The following is a 14,524-nucleotide window of genomic DNA, read 5'->3' as shown; positions in this document are numbered from 1 at the left end:
CCAACAAAATACTTACTTCAGACCAGAGGAATCAGTCCACATTAACATCTTGGAAGATGAATGAAGTTATTTTTTAATGTAAAGAGTGTAATTCATTGATAATGTAGCAGTTATGAATATCTGCAAACCAGATAACATGACACCAACCATTATAAAACAAAAACAGTGCAGGTACAAGAAAATAGTCAAAACACACCAGATGTGGGAAGCTTACTCATTGTCCTTACAGTTCATGACAGATTAAGCAGGTGTTGGGGGCAAAGGAGGAAAGAGGAAGCACTGCAAATTCATTTGTACAAGTCAGGAATGTTGTAAAGATGCCCACTGCCATGGCTGTCATTTAACATTATGGTGAAGGAAATCAGCCAAGAGAAAGGTATTAGAAGTTTTTTAAAAATCAGTAAAGTGAAGTTAAACCCCTGCATGCAGATTATATGATTATATACCTGGAATTATCACCTGAAATGAAATGAACTGAGTAACTACTATAAATAATAAGATATATTGTGGTACACTTTTGTAGCGATATGGATGGGACTGGAAGAGATTATGCTGAGTGAAGTAAGTCAAGCAGAGAGAGTCAATTATCATATGGTCTCACTTACTTGCGGAGCATAACAAATAACATGGAGGACATGGGGAGATGGAGAGGAGAAGGGAGTTGAGGGAAATTGGAAGGGGAGGTGAACCACGAGAGACTATGGACTCTGAAAAACAACCTGAGGGTTTTGAAGGGGTGAGGGGGGTGGGAGGTTGGGGGAGCCAGGTGGTGGGTATTAAGAAGGGCACGTATTGCATGGAGCACTGGGTGTGGTGCAAAAACAATGAATACTGTCACACTGAAAATAAATAAATAAATAAATAAATAAATAAATAAATAAGGATATATTCTGGTACAAGATGAATAATGTATCCATATGAGTAACTTTCATGTATACCAAAATAACTTTAAGACTTATTGCCATATGTTACCTAGGCATATTGTTTGGGTATTTATAACAAGCTTAGGTCATTGTTTGTGTATTAATTTCTTATGGCTGCTGTGAAAATTACCATAAATTTAGTGGCTTAATTCAACAGATAATGATTTCCTCACTTTTCTAGATACCAGAAATCTGAAATATGTGTCACTGGGCAAAATCAAGATGTTGGCAGGACTTTCTCTAAAGATTCTAAGTGAGCAGTCCTCTTCTTGTCTCTTCCAGCTTCTAGTGGCTGCCAGCATGCTTTGAGTTGTGGCCACATCTCTTCAATCTTGGGCTCTATGGCCACATTGCTTCCTGGTCTTCTGTATATATCTGCTTTCCTCTCATAAGGACTTTTATGATTGCGTTTAGGGCCCATCTGGATAATTCAAGATAATCTGCTTGTTTCAAAATCCTTTAATCACATCTGAAAATACCCCTTCTCTTTGTAAAATAATGTTTACTGGTTCCAGGCATTAATACATGGTATTTTTGGGTGGCCTTTATTCAATGTATGTATATAATGAATTAATTTCCTTGCTATGGAATGTAAAATGGTACTCGCTATGTACCATCTTTGGGAGAATCAGAAAAAGTTTCTTTTTCCCTCAGCACGTTTGGCCAACACCTAACTGACCTGGGAACATTACAGGCCTACTTAAATTCATCATGAATTTAAAAGCTATACATGACCATATAATAGACAAGGAGTTAATATCCAAAACATAAGGAACTCTTACAACTCGGTAGCCAAAAACAATCTGATTAAAAATGGGCAGAAGGACCCAAACAGATACTTTTCCAAAGAAGACGTACAGGTGGCCAACAGGTACATGCAAAGATGCTTAGCATCACTAATCATCAGGAAAATGCCAATCAAAACCACAATGTGATGTCACTTCATACCTGTAAGAATGGCTGTTATCAAGAGAGAGAAGTTTACAAGTCCTGGTAAGGATGTGGAAAAAAGGAAACTTATGCACTATTAGTGGGAATATAAATTGGTACGTTATAGAGAAGAGTATGGAGGTCCCTCAAAAAATTAAAAATAAACCTGCTGTATGGTTTCACTTCTGGGTATATATCTGAAGGGAAAAAAAAAATCATAGTCTCAAAGAGATATCTGCACCCCTGTTCTCATTGTAATATTATTCACAATAGCCAAAACGTAGAAACAACCTAAGTGTCCATCAGTGGATGAATGAATGGATAAAGAAAACATAGAGAAATAAAATTCAGCCATAGAAAAAGAAGGAAATTCTAGCATTTGTGACAACATGCGTGGATCTTGAGAGCATTATGGTTAAGTGAAATAAGTCAACCTGATTTATATATAATCACAGTTATGTGTAGAATCTTTAAAAAAAATAAAATTATGATGAGCACCATTTGAATCACTCAATTCCATACCTGACACTAATATTGTGTTGAATCACTTAATTCTATACCTGACACTAATATTACACTGTATGTTAACTAATTGGAATTTAAATAAAAACTTGGGGGGAAAAAAAACCCAAGTCATAGAAACCGAGCATAGAATGATGGTTGTTGCCAGGGGTTGGCAAGTGGAGGAAATGGGGAAATGATTTTGTTCAAAGGGCACAATCTTTCAGTTCTAAAATAATGAAGTTTCTGGAATTTAATATTCAGCATGGTGCCTATAGTTAACAATAACTGTATTATATAGTTGGAAGTTGCTGAGAGAGTAAATCTTAAATGTTCTCATCACACACACACACACACACAAGTAATTAAGTGAGCCGATGAAATTGTTAACTAACCATATTGTGTAATCATTTTGTAATATAATCATGTATCAAATCATGTTATACACCCTGGAGTTACTAGTCTTATATGTCAGCTATACCTCTGTGAAGTTGGAGGAAAAATGACATATCCTCTGAGGAAAAAAAAAGTAAAGATACTTGTGACTATGTGAAATTATTTAGGTTCTATATTTATATCAAAGTATGAATATTCACTTCAGAAATATTGTATATTATTGTGAGATTCTGCCTAGATACCATTGGTTGGTGTTAGGTAAAATGCAGTAAATGCATCAGATTACCTTTCAAAATCTGAAAAACTCCAGATTCCTAAATAATTTATCTCTAAGAGTTTCTAAGAGGTATATAAAATTTGTAAAATGAGACATGCAAGAAATTATTACTGGTGTTATCTGGGGGCTTTTTTTTTTCACCTCATATCGTTCTATGCACTTTGAATTACATTAATCATAAATTATTTGAAAAAGTTACTTTAAAATGAATTATGGTATATCTCTGTAATGGGAAAAACTGTCAGTCTATGTCATGATTTTTAAGTGGGTGATACTTTTAACCAAGAGTCTAGAGAAAGTTGAGATAACTATGAGCTGGAGTATAGGATGGACTTTATGGGAAGTTAGTTTAGCTATCTTTATAGATTCTTTTTGCATGTTTGTCACTTATATGAGCTCTTCATTCCCTGACTTTTAATTACTTATTTTTCTTTGAAACTCTTAAACTAAGCTTTTAATGACCAAGCAAATATTTGCATGAATTATAAAATTAATGGAAATAGTGTCACTACATGCCTCTATTCTATTAATTAATAGTAAAAGAATTTATTTGAAGCAAATTGAATTTCAGTGAAGTGTCTCCAGTTATGTTTCTTGATGAGATTTTTTAAACATCTTTATATTTAATACAAAATTTTCCAAAATCAAATGTGATTTTAACCCTTAATATTACTTCCATCTTTTAATTGGTATTAGCATAATATACTGTAACTCCATTTGATTTTACCATGAATGCATAATTTTTTCTATCACCTTCTAAGACTGATTGTGTTGACATAGTAGTCCATAACTGACTTTGTTACACGTGACCATTCAATTATATATATTCTTATGCTATTTAAGATTTTTGGTTTCACGTAATACTTAATAATAAAAATATAGGGGCATGTGGGTGGCTCAGCGGGTTTAGCAACCAACTCTTGATTTCAGCTGGGGTCATGATCTCAGGGTCATGAGATCGAACCCTGTGTTAAGATCAGTGCTGGGTATGGAATCTCTTGAGATTCTCTCTCTCTCTGTCTCTCCCCTCTCTTTCCCTCCCTCCCTCTGCCCATTCCCAGTCCTGCCTCCCTCTGTGTATACATGTGCACGTGTTCTTTCCCCCTCTCTAAAAAAAAAAGAAAAAAATGTGTGTGTGTGTGTGTGTGTGTGTGTGTGGCGTATAAAATAAAACTACCTATTGAAGGAAGGCATTCATGTTTTATTGCTTTTTCAATTCCAACTAAAATCCTAATGTGGACTTTAAGAAGTTAATAAATATGATTTGATCACAGTATCTTTATGTTATATAATAGATCTTAGTATCATTTTCATTTCAAAAAAAGAAAAGTAAAGCCATGAAACTACTAAATTTCCAGCTGCAAGCATTAGCTGAATTTCCTCATCCTAAATAAGACCTACAGACTGATTTTCCTACAGATCAGTTGCTACTGCTACATTATCTTAACATGTATGTACCCTTTGCATTATTCCTTTCTACCTCCAATGTTGAGTATACAGTTTATGAAAGACTGCAGAATTATTTTTTTCTAGTACTTCAAACATGCTTTACACAGACTATTAAAGAAATAGCAGGTTCTATAAAATCGGAAGCTCACATTTTGCTTAATTACCTAGATACAATTATATTTTATACTTTATATCATTAAATATTCTCATAATATTAAACATACTGTGATGTTAAAGGATAAAACAACAAAAAAGAATTTTTAATGTTGTGATTTACCACATACTGGAGTAAATATTGGGAGCAGCTTGAATTTAGGTCATGGTTATGTAACAGAATCTAGTAATCATGTTATCATGTTTTACTTATAAATTGGAACTTTTCCATTTTACTTATATTATTCAATGTGAATAAACACAAATTATAGAAAATAATTTAGATGACTAAATAAACATTGGTAATTTGGTAAGAATTTTATCCTGTTGCAATTTATTTTCTAGGAGTATCAAAGAAAGTGTGTTGGTTTCTTGCTACATATATTCAGGGTTTTAAATAAGTTTTCAGTTGTACCTATGTTTTGTTATTTATATTCTAAAAAATGTTTTTGGTTATTTCCTTTTACATATATAAGTGTATACATGTATACATATAAGTGTATATATATGAGAGAAAATTATGCTGTATAAAATCAATGTAGCTTTTCCTAATCTACTGAAGAAAATGTCTCTTTTTACTCTTAGTTAACTAGCTGTGATCTACTGTTGGATGTGGCCATTTAGCAGATCTTAATACCCTAGGCATCAAGCCAGTTTATGTGTTCGAGTGAGTAACATCTTCAGTGCAAGATGAACATCAAGTTCAGGAACCCGAATAAATGAACATAGATTTTGGTGGATTTTGCTTTCTCTTTGCTTTCTTTTTCTTTTTTCTTCTATAATTCATCTTTTATAAGTTAAAACTTAAGATTGTTCAAATGCAGACAGATTCTAGTTTCTTCATTCTTTCACTTTTCTGGTTAAATACTCAATTTTAAATTTTCTCCTGTTTCCAGAAGCCATTATTAACCAATATAAGTAGCTTTATATTGGTTTATAAACATTCTCTAACTTAAATTGGAATTAAAAGAAATTGGACATCAGATTTAAGAAGAAATTGCCAGATTAACTTTCTATAACTGTTTTCAGCATTTGGCAGAAATTTTTAACTTTTGTTATATCTTTATGGTAAGGACATACTAAAGTCTAGCCCAGCCTTATTCTATTATTTGATTCTTTCCCTGTGTTTCTTTTCTTATCTATACTAATTATGTATGCTCTGTGTTTAGACTTGTTTATGTATGTTTAGATTTTTAAATGTGAAATATTTGAAGAAATAACTATTTTCTTTTAGGTATATCATATAAGAGCAATGTGGTTATTCACAGTCATGAACAGAAATATTTCCCCTAGTATCTTGGCAGCTTATTTTAAATACTTTAGAAACAAAAGATGATCTGATAAAGTGAATTCATTCTTTTTTTTAAAGAAAAAATTTTAATGATAGCATTATTGAGGTACAATTCAAATGCTATATGCTTTACAATTTTAAATTGTACTATTTGGTTATTTTCTGTATATTTACAATGTTGTACATCAATCCCCACTATCTACTTTCAGAACATTTTCACCCCAGAAAGAAACCCTGTACCTTTTAGCAGTCATACTCCATTCCCCTCTACTCCAAGTCCCTGGCAACCACTAACCTTTCTGTCACTATGGATTTGAGGGTTCTGGACATTTCATATATATAGATCGTATAGTATGTGGGTCTTTCACGGACATATAGTATGTCCGTCTTTCACTTAGAATAATATTTTCAAGGTTCATCCATCTTGTAGCATGTGTCAGAATTTCATTCCTTTTTATGGCCAAATAACATTCCATTGTATGGGTTATATTACATTTTGTGTATCTATTCATCAGTCCATAAGAGTCCATTCTTTTTGAACCAATTATTAATCTTCAGTGACAAGAAACCTGAAATTATAGTTTGGTACTAAGCAGTCTCTGATGTCTTTTAGACATTAAGAATTTGTGTTTTATTTTTTATTTATTTATTTTTGATTATGTTATGTTAGTCACCGTACAATACATTTTTTAAAAAAGCTTCTGCATGTCTGATAGTTAAATTTAAGCTTGCCTTTCAAAATTCTAAAAACTTCATTCCAAAATGCATCTGGCTCCCAAAAATTTTGGTTGAGGAATTGTCTGGAAATTAAGAGGGAAGGATAATTTGGTCATCTGTAGAGACTATTCAGTTTATCCTTTTTTTCTAAGTAAGCATTTTCTAGACCTTTTTTATTTCTCTGTATATGAATAAAGGACATTGTTAATACCTCTTACTTCATTCTCTCTTTTCGGTTCTTACCTCTAGGTACTGAGTTCTTTTTTTTTTTTTTTTTCTTTTTTTGGTCCCAGCTGGTGTACTTATTAACATTAAACACAAGACCGTTCTCTTCCCTGACCCCAGGAAACCATGGCCACAAAGTCACAGGCTCCTTAAGCAGGGTCCTTCTGCCCCTTTCCTGAAACAAGCTCTCAGGCTTTGACAGTAGTCTGAGTTGCCCCAAGGCTGTGAGTTACTGAATCTTTTTGTTCATTATCTTCATAACAGCCTGTTTCATGGCATGCTTCTGCTGCAAAATTGGCTGGATTTTCTCCATTTGCTTGTTGAGGAAGTCTGTCTTCTTCCTGAAAAAAAGAGCATCTTCAGCTATGTAGAAAACATAGTAGCCTGTTCCCACATCAATGAGTACATGTGCTACGTCATGTAGTTTCCCAGGGACATATGTAGAACTTGTCAGTGAGATGATTAATTCTTTCCCCTTGGTGTTCTTATTGACTATGGCTTCCACATACTTGGTCTGTACCACCCTGGGCTGGGTGATGGATGTGGACAAGAACTTCACTTCCTAGTCCAGCTGGTTCTTGATTATTTCTAGCTGTAGCAACCTTGTAAACTAATATTTATTATACATAGTAAAGATATCCAAGTGCTGTCTCTGCTAGTAAGTGGCCTGTTTGCTATTTATCTTCAATTATGTGGAGAAAAATGATTTGACAATAGTAAATTAAAATATAACAATATTTTTAATAATACTTGACTTTGTGGCCAAATGAGTATTCACATATATACTGAAAAGTAACTCTAAGTTACAACATCAAAAGTAGGTGACAGACTGCTTTTATGATCTCATCTTTTGGAGTTCTTCATCTTCTGTGCTTTTGACATCAGCTGGTTTTAATTTCTAAAGAAAATTCTGCTCAAGAAAATTAGGGATAAGACCATATTCTTTTTAATTATGACTTTTTAAAAGTATTTGAGACTTTAAGGCGTTCCTTTTGATTAGGTGCAATTTACAGATTTGGTGATGGTTGTCCTAATGCAAATTCACAGGCTTCATAGTAATTGTATGCTTCTCCTTAATTATATGCCACCAGAAGTTCTTTGTGCTTCCTATCTTTAACCAACAATCTATGAGACAATAAGTTTCAAAAGGTAGGACTAAGAGCTAAACAATTTAAACTTCTGTAATAATCACAGACACCATGTGTTAACCTCATGAATAGCTGAGTGGCTTAGAAACAAGCATGCTTCTAAGGTCCCTATGATAGTCATTCACTCAAATGCCTTGGATGCTCTTAAGGGGAAGAAATATTCAACTATGCCATTATTAATTTTTTTTTAATTACAGATTTAAATAGATGTCATTACTGCTGTTTACATTACGAACTCCTTGGAAAACTGTGATCTTCTAGATTGGGGTCAAAATCTTTTCTGTAAAGGGTCAATAATAAATACTTTAGGCTTCACAGGCCAGCATGTCTCTTGCACTACTCATGTGCTGCTAAGGTGTGAATGTAGCCATAGCAATACATAAACAAATGAGTATGGCTGTAGTTATGGGCACTGAAATTTAAATTTTATTTAATTTTCAGATGTCATAGAACTTTTTTCCTTTGATGCTTTGAGCCATTTAAAAATGTAAATACCATTGTTGGCTCATAGGTCATACAAAAACAGGTGTCAGACCAGATTTGTTTTACAGGCTGAGGTTTGCCAGCTCCTGCGCTAAATGGTTAAATCCACCAGTTGAGAAAATGAACTCATAAACTTCTCCACTACCAAGTCTATCACACCATTCCAAAGTTCTTACTAATTTGAGCATATGCCTGATGACAGAAGATATTCAATTTGTCACCAGCAGCTTCTGTGTGATTCCAATAATGTTGCTTCTCAGTCCCACTCCATAAGTATCTCATAGAAGTAAAAAAAAAAAATCCTCACCCCTGCCTTTTGTGAAACTAATTGTCTTTTGTAAAGATGATGTATTGTGATATAACAGAAATAAAACTAGGAGGCTTGAAAAACAGACAGTAGCCCTTGTTCTGCCACTACACAAAGTGGTCAAGTTTCTCAAACTTCTGAGGCTCCATTTTCTCACTTGTTCATCTCAATGAAGTATTAAGAGGTCATATTGTAATATATGAAATCACTGAGATATGAAAATCACTGGTAAAGTAAAAAGTGTGACGTAAATATGCCACTGTGGTGGTGATTGCACTTTTTATTTATTCTTACATATGATTTCTGACAGAGCTCCCTATGCTGATGTATCCCTCTTCAGTCTAGGAATAGATTAAGGATTGCTCATAAATATTCTTCAGGCATTTTGCCACCATACTCTCACACTTTTAAGCTACTTTTATCGCTTTACTGTATAGATTTATCAGGTTCATTACTAATCGTACTACAAAATTTTCAACTTATATCCACATACTCTTTCCTATCACTACTCTATGAGAGCAGAGACCATTTTATCCTTGCTGTATCCGCAGGACCCAAAACAATGTCTAGAATATATTTGGGTCTCATATATAGTTTCTGAGTTGAATTACTGATGAAGATAATCCCATATGTTTACTTGCTTTTTGTATCAAAAGGAATATATAAAGCTCATCATAAAACATTTTTAAATGCATAAAATAAATAGGATTGCAAAGAAAAACTGACTTTATTCAACTTTACTGAAATGTAATTCTATTCACAGACAGTTCATGGATGCTCGCTCTCAAAATATAGAAGGATTTCTAGCTAGTTTTCAGGAAATATACAATCCATAACTATAAATTACAAAATTACTTTGATAGAATGTAAAACAAATGCAGGTTTTATCAGGTCTCTTCTTTATGAAATCTTTGCACTTTTAAATTATAATAAAAACAATGGATTTTTTAAATCTACTTTGTTAAATTTCTTTTGGTTACAACAAGAAAAATAGGTTTTAGTAAGCTTACTCAAAAAGTACATTTGTCTGGGAAGATACCATCATAGAATTGACAGGTGGGAAAGAATGTAACAGGAGCAGCTCTGGAGATTTCAGCTTTTTCCAGTAGAGGGCCATTGATGGTGGCTCCCTGTGATGGGTCCAAATTTCAAAATTCCAGGAGAGAAACCTAAGTGATCGAGTTTGAATCATAGATACATGCCTGAATTAGTCAGCCAAGGTCAAAGAGTGGAATTGTGTCGTGGAGATATCAGCACTGAAGGTTACTGTATGGTAGCAGGATGAACTGGAAAGCCACCTCAAGATATATAAAATCTTATTAATCTGCTTCTAGGAAATAGTACATTTATTTTATACTTACTAATTTTTTCAGAAGAAACATTTCACTGCAAGACAACTTTGTCTACTGATAGCTAGACTACTTTATAATTATGAATTTTAATGTATGCCAAACCACCTGCTACTATGTTAATAAATGGATTAATAACATATAAGACAGGCAATATAATGTAGTGACACTATAGCATAGGTGTTAAAAGAGTGGCCCTTGAGCCAGACTTGGTTGGCTTCATAACCCATATCACTTAACTAACTGTGAAAGATTAGATAAGTTACTCAGTTTCTGCCCTTCATTTTTATTGTCTGTAAAAACGTTTATCAGTGAGCTTTTGCTGATGGTTTATAATACAAACCATAAAATCTCACTGGCATACCAAAATAAGCTTTTCGTTTTTGCTAGGAGTCTGTGGGTAGGTTGAAGTAGGACATGGATCCAAGTGGAGAATGCGTCTAAGTCTGAGCCAAATATCTCTCCTTTGCCATGGAGCTAACTAAAGCATTTTTTTTCCTCAGAGTAAAAAACAAGAGGGCACCTAGGAGGCTCAGTCAGTAAGCGTCAGACTCTTCATCTCAGCTGATAGTGTTGATGTCAGGGCTGTGAGTTCAAGCCCAACATTAGGCTCTGCACAGGGCATGGAGCCTACTTAAAGAAAAGAAAAGAAAAACTAGATAACAAGGGAAGAAGTGCAATTGCACAAGCATATTTCTTGTCCCTTGCACAAGCGTATTTCATGTGGCTGTCCGCATGATGTCTTATGTTACCCCATTGGTCAAAGCAAGCCCGGGCCCAGAGTCTCAGAGCAGAGCTATATACATATACCTTCAATGGAGGTGTGCTAGGGAAAGAGGATGTGGTTCAATCTACTACTTTACCACTACTACCCATTAATGGGTAAAATTAATTCTTATCTAATAGAATTATTTTAAGTTCAATATATGTAAAGACCTTAGAATAGTGCCTGGTACAGAGTAAATAGTCAATAAATATTTGTATTATTGGGCATATTCTTATGCAGAAACACAAAAGTTCTGTGTCGTGTGTGTGTGTGTATATGCATATATATATATCTATATAGATATATATAAAACTACATGTTTGGGACATGTGTCATTTCCTTGGCATTGGACACACATGCTAAATTTAATTTAAAACTAGTCTGTATTTCTGTTGCTGTGATTAGATGAGCAAGTTTATGTGTCTTTCCGACTGGTCAGCCAATTCTGGGATAATCAGTGATTACTACCTCAATTATTTAACTGTTAGTAGAATCATAGAACTGCTAACGACCATTGAGTTCAATTGTCTAGTCTTACAGATAATGCATTGGGCAAAGAAAGGTGAGATACCAGGGCGCCTGGGTGGCTCAGTGGGTTAAGCGGCTGCCTTCAGCTCGGGTCATGATCTCAGGGTCCTGGGATCGAGTCCCACGTCGGGCTCTCTGCTCAACAGGGAGCCTGCTTCCCTTCCTCTCTCTCTCTGCCTACTTGTGATCTCACTCTCTCTCTCTGTGTCAAATAAATAAATAAATAAATAAATCTTTAAAAAAAAAGAATGGTGAGATACCCAAACGAAAGAGAAAGAGCTAAATATATAAAGATGGATGGATGAATGATAGATAAGGAATTAAATAGAAAATAGGAATGCAAAGAAGGGCAAACCTGGATCTGTGGACTTCTAGCTAAAAACTCTTACTGTATCACATACTCTAGGTGTTGTTTCTGTAGTTTTCTTGAAATGCCATTTGTCATATTTTTTTCTTTTAGTGAACCTTAAAAGAAGAAATAATTTTACCTTTTAAAATGCTTTCATACTATTCCTTCAGTTGAAAAGAATATATTACAGGATAGGGTTTACTTACAATGTAAAAAACAAAAATAGCTGGTCCTTACAGAAGCCTTCATTTATCCACTTAACTAATATTGATCAAATACTTATCTATTAGGCACTGGGCATACAGCAGAAAAAAAGATCCTTGATCTGATGAGCATACTAGGTGATCATTCCTTTCTGTGTAATGGAGAGACAGGCAGTCTCCTTGTGCGTACAGGAGAGACGGGCAATCAACAAACTAATTTGTAGAATATTCCACAAATAACGGATAGGATATTCAGTAATCTCTTCTGTGCAATTCCAAAATCAAAAAGCTCTGAAGTTGAAAGTGTTTATAATTCATATCGTGGTAAAACCTGACCTAATCTTAATTTGTTTAGTAGTAAAAGTGATATGAGACTATTTATTGCCTTTTTAAAAAATCTCACTTAGAATGAATACATGTTTTCCTGTAGACGTGTTAACCAACTAGACCTCTCAGATACAGAGGGAAGAGGAACATGTTAACCGACTAGACCTCTCAGATACAGAGGGAAGAGGAATGTGTTACATAATTACAGTACATGTACCATATTATCTTTAAAAATGCAAGTATTTCCAAACACATCTGGTTCCTATAAGGATTGTGTTGGACTCTATAACATTTAGAAATTATAAATACCATGAATGAAAATAAAGCCAGTATGTGTATAAAGAAAGGGGCCATTGAGAAGGAGGTTTGAGTGTGGAAGTTGCATGGCTAGATAGTAAGAGAAAGACTCTCTGGGAAGTGACTTTAGAGCAGATTCTTGAAACAGGCTAGGGAGCTCTCAAGGGAAAAGAAAGAGAGTTTGGTTATTGGGAATAAACATGTGGCTCTCTGGGGAAAAGAGTTTCAGTCTGAGGGAAGACCAGGGTCAAAGACATAAACCATAAGTGTGCTTAGCATATTCAAGGAAGAACAAGAAGGCACTAAGGCTATAGAATACCAAACAAGGGGAGAGTGGTGAGATAGACTGACAGGTAAACAGGGGCCCAATCATGTAACGTAAGGTAAGACTTTAACCTAACAGTTATGGGAAAACTTTGGAGAATTTTGAGCGAAGCAGTCTATAACCTAATTTTCTTTTTAAAAATGTCACTGTGTTACTCTAATAAAAATAACACTTTTGCTATGTGGATGATAGATTGTTGTAGTAATAAGAATTTGGAAAAATAAATGATCATTGCTCTGGGTGAAATTCAGAAATTTAATGGTAAAATTTTAGTTTATTAATAAAACTATATCTTAGTCATACTTTAATAAAATATTTATTTGAATAAGTCCTGTGCTATGAATTAATCTAAATATTATTAAACTATTGTGGTTTTTGTTGTTTCTAGAATTTTCCCTAAGCATTGAGGCTGGGAAGTTAGCTTTTCCCAGTCTCCCTTCCTCTTCCAAAGATTCTTCTCTTGGGGCTCCTGGGTGGTTCAGTTGGTTAAACGTACAACTCTTGGTTTTTGACTCGGGTCCTGAACTCATTGGTTGTAGGATTCAGCCCTGTGTCAATCTCCTCAGTTGGCAGGAAGTCTGCATGAAAGATTCTCTCCCACTGCCCCTTCCTCTGTTCATTCTCTCTTTCTCTCTCTCAAAAGACTTAAGTTTAAAAAAAAAAAAAAAAAAAAAAAGATTCTTCTCTTGTACCTGCTGAGATACAATCAGAAGAAAAAGCCCTGAACTGGGAGTAGTAAGAACTGTTTTCTCATGCTAGCTCTGCCACTAATTGTAGCTTTGGTTGAGTTGTTTAACCTCTCTAGATTTCAGTTTCCTATACTGTGAAGTGTGGGGATTGAATCCTCTGATTGACATAGCTTTTTCTTACTTGCATTCATGAATCTAGCAAGTCTTTTGTGTAAGACTAAAATTCTATGATTCTTAATGAGAACTTGTAAAAATCTCAAAATGTCCTTAAATGTGACTCTAAAGAAATACAGAATAACTGGCTATCTGTTCAGAATTGGTAAGTTCACTTTTCTTTCCTTTTTAACAGGACCAAGGAAATAAATACCAGAAGCCAAGAGCACAGAATATTTTCTGTCATCAATCCACAGAACCTTGATACTTCTTTAATTCCATCACACACAAAGGAATGACCACCTTGGCAGATGGCCACAGAGGATGTCAACAATTTCTTGGAGGCAAGCAATGAAATATTTATATTATGAGTTTTCTGTTGTTTAGTATGTAGAAACAGGTAGTATTATCTTGCATTTTAATGAAGAAAAACAGTGTTATTTAGTATAAAAACTTTATATATTTTGCATAGCTAATATAGATATTTCTCTATAGCTAAGCTATTTTTCTTTCTTTGCTTTTTTCCTGAGCATTTTTGCCTGTCAAAAACTACACTAAGGTCTCTGCATATTGTATTTCATAGTATAGAGCTGCATTAAATCCCTAAATATAAAATAAAAATTTAAATAACAGAAATTAAGTAGCCATGTTTGAAAACACTGCCATTTGTATCATCTTGGACACATAATCATCTAACTACAATACTGAATAGTTTCAAAGGTTAGAATTCTTTTCTGT

The 14,524-nt window shown here is 34.1% G+C and overlaps 1 long non-coding RNA gene across 2 annotated transcripts in view; it reads left to right on the top strand.

Annotated features, from left to right (window-relative positions):
- LOC116596886 overlaps positions 1-14,130 on the top strand; it is a 215,116-nt gene extending 200,986 nt beyond the window's left edge. For both annotated transcript variants that reach the window (XR_004288347.1, XR_004288346.1), the window contains one exon: positions 13,983-14,130. This is a non-coding gene — a long non-coding RNA (uncharacterized LOC116596886). The remainder of the gene's footprint in view (positions 1-13,982) is intronic.
- The last annotated feature ends 394 nt before the right edge of the window (positions 14,131-14,524 follow it).

The sequence above is a fragment of the Mustela erminea genome, chromosome 8, assembly GCF_009829155.1.
Source record: "Mustela erminea isolate mMusErm1 chromosome 8, mMusErm1.Pri, whole genome shotgun sequence".
Taxonomy (NCBI): domain Eukaryota; kingdom Metazoa; phylum Chordata; class Mammalia; order Carnivora; family Mustelidae; genus Mustela; species Mustela erminea.
The sequence above is the reverse complement of the archived record's forward strand: the minus strand, read 5'-3'. Positions and strand labels throughout refer to the sequence as shown.